Source organism: Cannabis sativa, chromosome 3 (genome assembly GCF_029168945.1).
Source record: "Cannabis sativa cultivar Pink pepper isolate KNU-18-1 chromosome 3, ASM2916894v1, whole genome shotgun sequence".
In the NCBI taxonomy this organism is placed as follows: Eukaryota; Viridiplantae; Streptophyta; class Magnoliopsida; order Rosales; family Cannabaceae; genus Cannabis; species Cannabis sativa.
This window is the reverse complement of record NC_083603.1, coordinates 6,482,956-6,492,763: the sequence shown is the minus strand read 5'-3', so window position 1 is coordinate 6,492,763 and position 9,808 is coordinate 6,482,956. Positions and strand designations below refer to the sequence as shown.

At 34.9% G+C, this 9,808-nt stretch overlaps 1 non-coding gene across 1 annotated transcript; it reads left to right on the top strand.

The window, feature by feature from the left end:
• Positions 1-235: 235 nt before the first annotated feature.
• Positions 236-342, top strand: LOC115711742 (small nucleolar RNA R71). The gene has a single exon (XR_004010620.2). It is a non-coding gene; the product is annotated as a small nucleolar RNA R71 (small nucleolar RNA).
• Positions 343-9,808: the final 9,466 nt, after the last annotated feature.

Below are 9,808 nucleotides of genomic sequence, written 5' to 3'. Positions count from 1 at the left end.
AACATTCTCCCAAGTGTAAAATCTGTATTAAAGATATCCATTAATAGCAGTGGCTCGTGGACTAAGGCTCATTAACGCCCCAACCACGTAAAAAGTCTTCATCTCGCTTTCTTACAGCTCATTATTATATTCATATTTTATTAGTTGCCGAAAACCTCGGTCAACAGCATCTAACACCATTCGAGAAGCTGCATTCAAGCCATTATAAAAAGTCTCCATCTGAATGCAATGTGGAATGCCATGATGTGGAAACTTTCGCAAAAGTTCCTTAAACCTCTCCCATGCATCACTTGTAGACTCATCTTCAAGTTGCTGAAAAGACATGATCTCACTTCTGAATTTTGTATTTCTAGTAGGAGGAAAGTATTTCCTCAAAAACTTCTCAGCAAGGTCATTCTAATTGGTCACAGAATCAGGCGGCAAAGTGTTGAGCCATGATCTAGCTCGGTCCCGTAGTGAGAATGGGAATAGCTTCAACCTTAACACCTCTTCACTTACTCCTTGGATCTTGAAAGAATCACTCACCTCCAAGAATGAACGGAGATGGAGGTGAGGATCTTCAGTTGGCATCCCGCTGAATTGCCCCACAGTTTGGAGCATTTGAAACATCACTGGCTTGAGCTCAAACTGCGGTGCTTGTATTTCAGGCCTCACAATGCCTGGATTGAGCTCATTAAACATGGGGGCTGCATACTCCCTTATAGCCCTTGCTCGATCATCTGCCAATATGATGGGATTAACAATTTGTTGAGCAATCCCCTCATCATCAAAATTCTCAGCCATGATGTCTCGGCCCTTAGCCTTTTGAACCCTTCTCCTTCTTCGGAATGTGCGTTCAATCTCGGGATCAATAGGAGCAAGTTCAAAGTCCTCTTGTTGGTTCATACACTATAGATACCTGAGATTTCAAAGACAAACCAACAAGATTAAAAGCACAAAAATTCTTAGAATGTCAATTAGTTGATAAAACAAAATTTAGAACTTAAAGTCCCCGGCAACGGCGCCAAAAACTTGTTGTGAAAATTTTATTGCTTTATAATTGCGCAAGTGTACACAATCACAAACAAGTAATACAATGATAAGTAATCAAAGTTCATCTCCACATGGACTTTTTACTAAATAATGTTAAATCAACTAAAAGTAATTCCAAGAATTTCAAATAAAAATAAAATAAAGTCACACATTAATTCATGAGAAAAATTTGTAGCCTTGATTCTAAACTTGAGAAATAACTTTTTAAACTAAATAATCTAAAAATAAGAAACTAAAAGTGATTAAAGTGGTGGTAATTTCAGATTTGGAAAATAGACTTGGGTGATTAATTTCCACTTGTATGTCCCAGTTGATACAGCAATGACCCAGCAATGACTCAGCAATCCTAGCAGAGTTAGCAGATTTAAAAAAAAAAAAACAGCAAGCTTTTTCCAAAACTTGCAATAAACCATTCACAATCTCACAATGCATTCCTACATCAGTTTAGATCACAAATAGCCTAATAAAGCATCAAATCTTTAGTTATGCATGGTAGCAAAATATTCCTATTTCACTACTAATTAATACCTAAAAGAAAAGGTAAAAATCATGCATCAATTAGAGGGGTTCAACTAGGTCTTGCTTTTCCAAGTAAGATCTAGCTTGGTAAATGTTAAAAATGGCCAAAAATTAACATTCAATCAACATTTCATCACAACTAATTGAACTAAGACAAGATTACTTCATCATTGCAAAATCAAAACACTAGTCCATACAAGGGTTCATAACCACCCAAATCTCAAAGAGTTTAGTTCATAGCTGAAATTAAAAACAACAAACCAGAAAATAAATTGTTCATGGAGTTAAAAAGAAAACTAGAGAGAAGGAAATGATACAAAATGAAGAGGAGAGCAAGGGAAATGAGTTTGAAGCTCAAGTCCTCTCTTTGTAGGTTGCCTTCTTCTCCTTCTTCTCAATCTTCTTCTTCTTTCTTTGTACTCTTTTTTTCTCTGTACTTAGATATTTTCTGCTGTAATTTTCGTACCCTCCATTCAAAGTGCAGCCACCATCATATTCTATGTCCTTCCTCTTTTTCTTTTTGCCCCCCAATTAGGGTACCAAAGCTTACCCTAATTGGAAATCCCAATCATCACCCACTTGTCCTTCATTTTCCACATGTTTGTTGAGTCAATAGCCAAATTCCGCCACCTCAGCTCGTTTTTCTTTTCATTAAAGCCAGCTGGACTATCTGCCAAAATAAACTTACTGGGCTGACAAATTGCTACGCGATGATTGCTATAGCAATGCCAGTCAGCAATAATCATTTTTCTGCTCCTTTTTCTCCTTGTCCCAAACATTTCCAAATACCTATTCTTGTATTTTTTTTCTGCTTAAAACACATAAAAACAACAACATAAGTCCATCTAACACTTACTAACACACACACTTCTATTTATTACAAAGACACAACAAACTAAACACAATTACATAGGTTAGACACTAATTGCTCCACAATTCACATTAAATTCAAGCTTAAAGATATGAAAATAACTCTAAATCTTAGAGTTATCAAAAATCTTTAAATCTAACAATCTCGATGGTTCCAGAAGAATTTTTAACAGCCAGAAAAGTTCAAAAAAACATGATTTGATATATATATGAAAATTTAGAGAATAAAAATCCTAATTAAACTTATTTGTTTACATATATTTTTTTTTTTGACTAGAAGGTACCTTCATTGAATAAGATAATTATCATTCTACACTAACTCCTAATCAAGCTCTAAAGCTTTTTTAGCTCAAGTATGAAAACTAACATTACATTGTTTAGGTACATGCCTAATAGTGATCTTAGAGAATTCAAATAAAGAGTTACAAACATCAACTACAATGTCTAACAATACAGAAAGATTCTTTTTGGCACTTTTAATTTTATCCACTACCATCTTCGAGTTAGTTTCTATAATAGCAATCAGCATCCTGATGTTAACACACTATTAGAGTGCAAAATTAAGAGCTACAGCCTCAGCTAAAGTGGAATGGCAACACCCGCTAGAGGAAGAGATAAAGCCAACCACAATATTATTAACCCAAATTCGTATATCTCATTGTTTTGATGATTGTTAATATTTAATTATTATTTGTTACTAATGATTTTTTAATTTTGTAGCAAGAACTAAAAAAAATTAAGCTTTTGAGGCAAAATGACTCTGATAGAAAAATTGTAATTTTACCAAAATTCTTGAAAGTCACCCTAAGTGAACCTCAAGACTCAATAAACTCAAGATAAGATTCTATGTTTATTCACATTTTCTAGTCTTATACAGTGATTTACAAGTTTATACTTAAAATTTTATAAGTTCAAAGTTTGACTCACTAATTTGTGCAATAAATTATTTCATAAAAAGGATGACTAAATTCTTTTAAAATCATCTTTAAGATCACGTATCATTTAACTAAAAAAATGCAATTGAAATTTTTGAAATCGGATAAGCGAGTAAAAAGTTATAAGTGTTTTATGTTGAAAAATTAAATTTTTGTCCATACCCTACTTTCGACCTACCATTTTTCATAGAAATGGTAGAGAGTTTAAAAACTGCAAGTCGTTTTTCTCAGTATTTCGTTTTGAAAAACGTGTTAATAGCTATAAACGGTTAATTTTTGTTCCTACACTATATAAACTTATTTTTCACTCAAAATAAGATGTTGGTTAAGCATTTATTACCTATGCCAAACATTTTCAAGTGAATTAAGGAGCTCCTAAAGTTTTAATTCATCCAAACACATTTCACACACTATGAGCCAAAATTTATATTTATTTTTTCTAAGTGTGCTTGCAAATCACTCTAGGTTTTTTTATTGTATTATCACATTTCTAGAGTGAGTTTTCTTGTAATAAAAAATACATATTCATATTGTGATTGAGGTGAGGTTGTGTAACGCCCTAACCCTTAGGGACGTCATGTGTGTATTTTTATAAACTAGTTTATGATAATAAACCAGCAGTTTAAACAAAAATATGAGTTAATAAACTTTTTGCTAGCTAATATGAATTATAAAATTATGGCATAATCACTTATACAATTGGGGATTTTTTTTTTAAATATTACAAGAAATGCCATTAAAATAATATTACGAAATACATAATTAAGTTCAGAACATTTAAAAATGCAATTCCTGACAACTAGAGGTATGAGTTTTTGGGTGAGAATAAGACACTTCTTGTTATTGTGCGAGTTTCTCTATTTATGGTGGAAACAAAAAAGTTGTTGAGGGTATTGAGGAAGCATATGAGAGCCATTGGATGGACATTGGCCGACATCAAGGGGATCAACATCTCAACTGTAATGCATAGAATTTTACTAGAAGAAGGAGTCAAATCGACCATTAATGCACAAAGAAGACTAAATCTGCCCATGAAGGAAGTAGTGAGAAAGGAAGTGTTGAAGTGGTTGAATGCTGGGGTGGCTTATCCAATTTGAGATAGTAAGTGGGTAAGTCCAGTCGAAGTTGTGCCTAAGAAATGAGGGATGACGGTGGTGAAGAATGAAAAGAATGAGTTGATTCCAACCAGAACTGTAATTGGGTGGAGAATTTGTATGGACTATCAGAAGCTCAACAAAGCCACAAGGAAAAAGCACTTTCATCTCCCCCTTTATTGATCAGATTTTGGATAGATTGGCGGGCCAAGAGTACTACTGTTTCTTAGATGGCTATTCAGGGTATCATTAAATAGCTATTGCACCAGAAGACTAAGAGAAGACGACATTTACATGTCCATATGGCACTTTTGCTTTCTGAAGAATGTCATTTGGGTTATGTAATGCTCTAGTAACATCTCAGCGGTGTATGATGGCTATTTTCTCTGATTTAATTGAGAATTGCATCGTGGTGTTCATGGATTATTTCTCTGTGTTTGGTTCGTTTTTTGATCACTGTTTGAGTAACTTGGAAAATTGATTAGATGTGAAAAGTCTAACTTAGTGCTGAGTTGGGAGCAGTGTCATTTTATGGTGAAGGAGGGGATTGTGTTGGGTCATAAGATCTCAAAAGAAGGCATTGAGGTTGACAAGGTGTCGATAATTGAGAACGTACCCCTTCAGTATCAGTCAAGGGAGTTTGTAGTTTCTTGGGACATGCTGGGTTTTACCAGAGATTCATTAAAGATTTTTCAAAGATCTCTAAGCCCCTATCTAATATACTTGTGAATGGAGTTCCTTTTGAGTTTGGGAATGAGTGTTTGAAAGCTTTTCAAACTCTAAAGGAGAAATTGATTTCAGCACCAAATGTCACTACACGGAACTGGGAGTTGCCATTCGAGATTATGTGTGATGCAAGTGATTATGTCATTGGAGTTGTGTTGGATTAACAAATTGACAAGATTTTTCGTACCATCTACTATGCTAGTAGAACCTTGAATAATGATCATTTGAATTATGCCACTACTGAAAAGAAGATGTTGGTTTCAACCCTTCTTGATCGAGAACAAGGTGATTGTTTATACAAACCATTCGGCAATCAAGTACATGATGACTAAGAAAGATGCAAAGCCGAGGTTAAGTCGATGGGTTCTTCTTTTTTAAGAATTTGATATGGAAATAAAAGATAAGAAGGGCACAAAGAATTTAGTGGTTGATCATCATTTGTCAAGATTGGAAATAGAGGAGAGCCAGAACACGAAAGAGGTGCAAATAAATGAAGAGTTTCTTGATGAACAACTTTTTCGTTTAAGGGAAAGCTTATTAGTGCCATGATTTGCAGACTATGTGAATTTCTTGGCTGCCAATATTACACCTCTAGACATGAGTAACATTTCAAGGCATGTGATCGCTGTCAAAGAACTGGTAAAGTTCCTTACAAAAACATCTCAAATTCATGACTATTGGGCCACTGAAGTACTTTTTGGATTTTGAAATTGCTCATGCACTAGAGGGTCTCTGTCGCTCACAACACAAATACACTACTTAGCTCCTAGAAGGCACATGCTATGCGAGAAGAAACCAGCAAAAATTCCAATGGACCCTCGTATCAAGCTAGATGACCAACAAGGCGCTCCTCTTGAAGAGCCTTCCTCATATCGTCAACTCATAGGACGATTACTGTATCTCACCCTATCAAGACTAGACATCACCTATGTTTTCAACACTCTTAGCCAGTTTTTGGACACCACATATGCAAGCACTACATCACCTACTTCATTATTTGAAAGGCAATCTAGGAGAGGGACTCCTCTACTCAACAAAATTATCCTTGCATGGCATATTCATGGCTTCTCAGGTTCAGATTGGGCCTCCTGCCCTGTCACTAGGCCTTCGACCATAGGCTCTTGCATATTTGTAGGTGACTATATCATCTCCTAAAACAGCAAGAAACAACCTACCATCTCCAAAAGCTCCACTGAAGCAGAGTACCATGTCTAGGCTGCAACTAGTAGGGAGATCACAGACACCTCATCATTCATCTACTATGACAATCTCTCCGACATTCACATTGCCAACAACCCCACCTTCCATGAACGCACCAAACACATTGAACTAGACTTTCACTTCATCTGAGACAAAAGTAAAAAATCCACCATACGCCTCATTCTGGTAGCTAGTTCTCTCTAGATTGTTGATGCTTTCACCAAACCTTTGCCTTCCTCCACTCTTTCATCCCATACTACCAAGATGTCTATATATGATATATAGTCCACCTTGAGGGGAGAGGGGGTAACAAAATTATAATAGAATTTTGTATCTTGTATTCATGGTTGTTATATTTGTTAAGTGACAACTAGTTAGATAGTTAAGGTAGGTAGGTTAGTTGGTTCTTTATTTCCCTTTCTTACCCTTAGTTTGTTAGCCTCTTCTCTTCTCCCCTTCTGTATAAATTAGTGCTTTGTACACTACTTGTATTCATTGGGTAATTTTCAATTCTATATTTTTTTTTATATTTTCTCTCAAAGTTTTATTTTCCGCAATATTTGTATTACCTTAAGAATGTAAAATGTGGGCATTAGAACACATGAACCCGCAATCTCACTTAAAGATTAGTAACCATTTCTAAGGTTTATAAATAGGAACAAGAAAGAAGGGGTATCAAGTTCACTGCTTGTACTAAATTTTTGCCAAAATTGTATGAAGAATTTTCATAAATAATATTGATTTGTGAACTAGATAAATTCAATTATTGAACTACGTAAATTGTATTGTTTATTTGTATGTAATTTTCAAAGACAATATTCCATCGAATATATATACATATGTGTGTACACTAATGGAAGAAAGAAAAAGCAAAGACTTGAACAAGTCTCAAAATATTTTGTCTAAAAACTTTATTTCCTTTCTCTCAAAAGTATATGTGTGCGCTAATGGAAAAAAGAAAGAGCAAAGTTGTGGGGTATCATGAACTTGCAATGTTTTGGATTTTTAAGTTTATAAAAAAGTATTTTTATGTGATCACCAAAATTTTATTTTTTATTTAATAAAACTTTTGATTAGTTAAAAAAAATCTAGATTTATCAAACATATGATATTAATAAACGTTAGAATAATGATGTAAAGTAAGTAGTCTCGTAATATATTAACTTATATTTTAAGGATTTTTGAATGGTGAACTTCAAAGGGATAAAGCTCAAGTCATGCGGAAAAAGAACCGCACAAATTTCACTAGGAGATGATCAACTGTTGGCCAACCACGCCGATAATAAAAGGAGCAAAGAGCTCAAGGCTTACGCAAGAGCATTTAAAGGTACAAAACCCTTCAAAAAAAGGCCTAACGCTAACAACACTAAGGACATAGGGTGCACAACACTGAAAAAACTCAAAAATATAAGTCAAACAAATAAAAGAAATAGAACGACTTCAAAGACCTTCCCCAAATGCACAAAAGGCCACACAAAAGCCCCAAACAAGCAGACCAAAAGTAAAGAAGTGCATCTTCCTACGAGAAAAGTCCAAACTCAGCCTCCAATGGTGAAGAAGACGGAACAAGGGAAGCATCTGTTTGGGTAGAACTCGAGTCCCCCTCCCTCTACATCCATAAAACCCCGAGAGCTCAACACGAGCAATTGTGTATTAGAGCCAGAACACCCAAATAGCAATCCAAGGGAACCCACCGAGATTTAAAAAAATTGGAAGAAAATACAACTCTAAAGCCCAAGCTCATGCTTAAAAAGGGACATTGCAAAACTCTATCCCCAAAATCAAAAAAGAGAGAGAGAGAGAGAGAGAGAGAGAGAGAGAGAGAGAGAGAGAGAGAGAGAGAGAGAGAGAGAGAGAGAGAGAGAGAGAGAGAGAGAGAGAGAGAGAGAGCCATAAGAAGCCTACCACCAGGGCCGGCCCTGAGCATAGGCGGGCTAGGCCTGTGCCTAGGGCCCACCTAGCTTGGTGGCCAAAAAAAAATTTGTCCCCTTTTAAAATTACACATTTTTTTATCAATTTTGAAAAATACCATATTTTTTTCTAAATGGGCCAAAAAATATTTTTTTCCCTATGGCCCACAAAATTTCAAGGTCGGCCCTGCCTACCACCATTGCCACCTTGCGACCCAGGAGGAAGAGTCATCCCTGACCCCCAACTAAAGTTCAACAAAGATACCCAACCACCATGATCAGCAACTACTCGCTTGAAAACTCAGGCACCACGGAACCAGCCCCAAGGATTCGACACCTAATAAAACCGACCATCGTCGAAACCCACTAGAGGGGACCTCCACCTTAGCTCGAAGATAGCCAAAAGCAAGGCTCTCGGGCGCCACCAGCACAGATCCAGTCGGCGACACCCATGGAAGCATCTTAAACCCTAGACGAGATTAAGAGAGAAATATGAGAAAGAACCCTATTGAGAGAGAGAGAGAGAGAGAGAGAGAGAGAGAGAGAGAGAGAGAGAGAGAGAGAGAGACCCTTGGGATTTAAGCTTTAGATATAGTGTCGTAGTTGTTAACTATAACTGTTTATAAATTATTAATTAAGCAGTCATATAAACTTAAATTGAAGATTAAAGGCTACATAATCTATGGAAAATCGAGCAAAAAATGTTTCAAAATCACTCAAAAAGTCGGGCAAGGAGTCCATTCGACATGCATGTTTCCTAACACTAAAAATGGCATGTTTGGAAAGTCACTGTGTAATTGGATTTGTGTGTAACTTGAAATAATTATACGATTTGACATGTTTGCTAGACCATATAATTTCACTGGAATTGTATAATTGAATGTAATTGAGGGGTTCCAATTACACTCTCGAACTCTTATGACCCCTCATGAGAATTGAGTGTAATTACACTGTGTAATTACTAAAAAAATTTCTACTATAAATATTAAGTACTAAAAAATATTATTTTTCTATGTAATTATTAACTTTTTTGCCAAATAAAATATTAAAATTCCATATGTAATTATCACCCATATTCAAATCTACATTATATTTAAAATATAGTATAATTACTAGATTGTGCAATTACCACCTTACTAATTACACAGTTTCTTTCACATTCTAAGTATTTTTTTTGTTATGGCAATACTAATAAGTGTTTTATTTGCTCTCTTTTCACTAATTTCCTTAATTTTATAATTTCTAAATTATTTATTATTCAAACACAAATAAGAAGTTTTTAAAATGAAATTGTGACAAGGACCCACTCTTCTAAAAATGTTCTTAAAATGAAAAACACAAAAACAAATCAAATAAAGCATATTATATAAAGTAGAGAAGTTCTTGAATGATCAGCGACAGTCTATATACAAACAAATAAGAACCAATACAAAAACAAAATAATACAATAATTAACATCTATATATTTAAGGGCACGTATTATTTATTGTTACATGTGTCTAACATTAATATATTTTTCTTT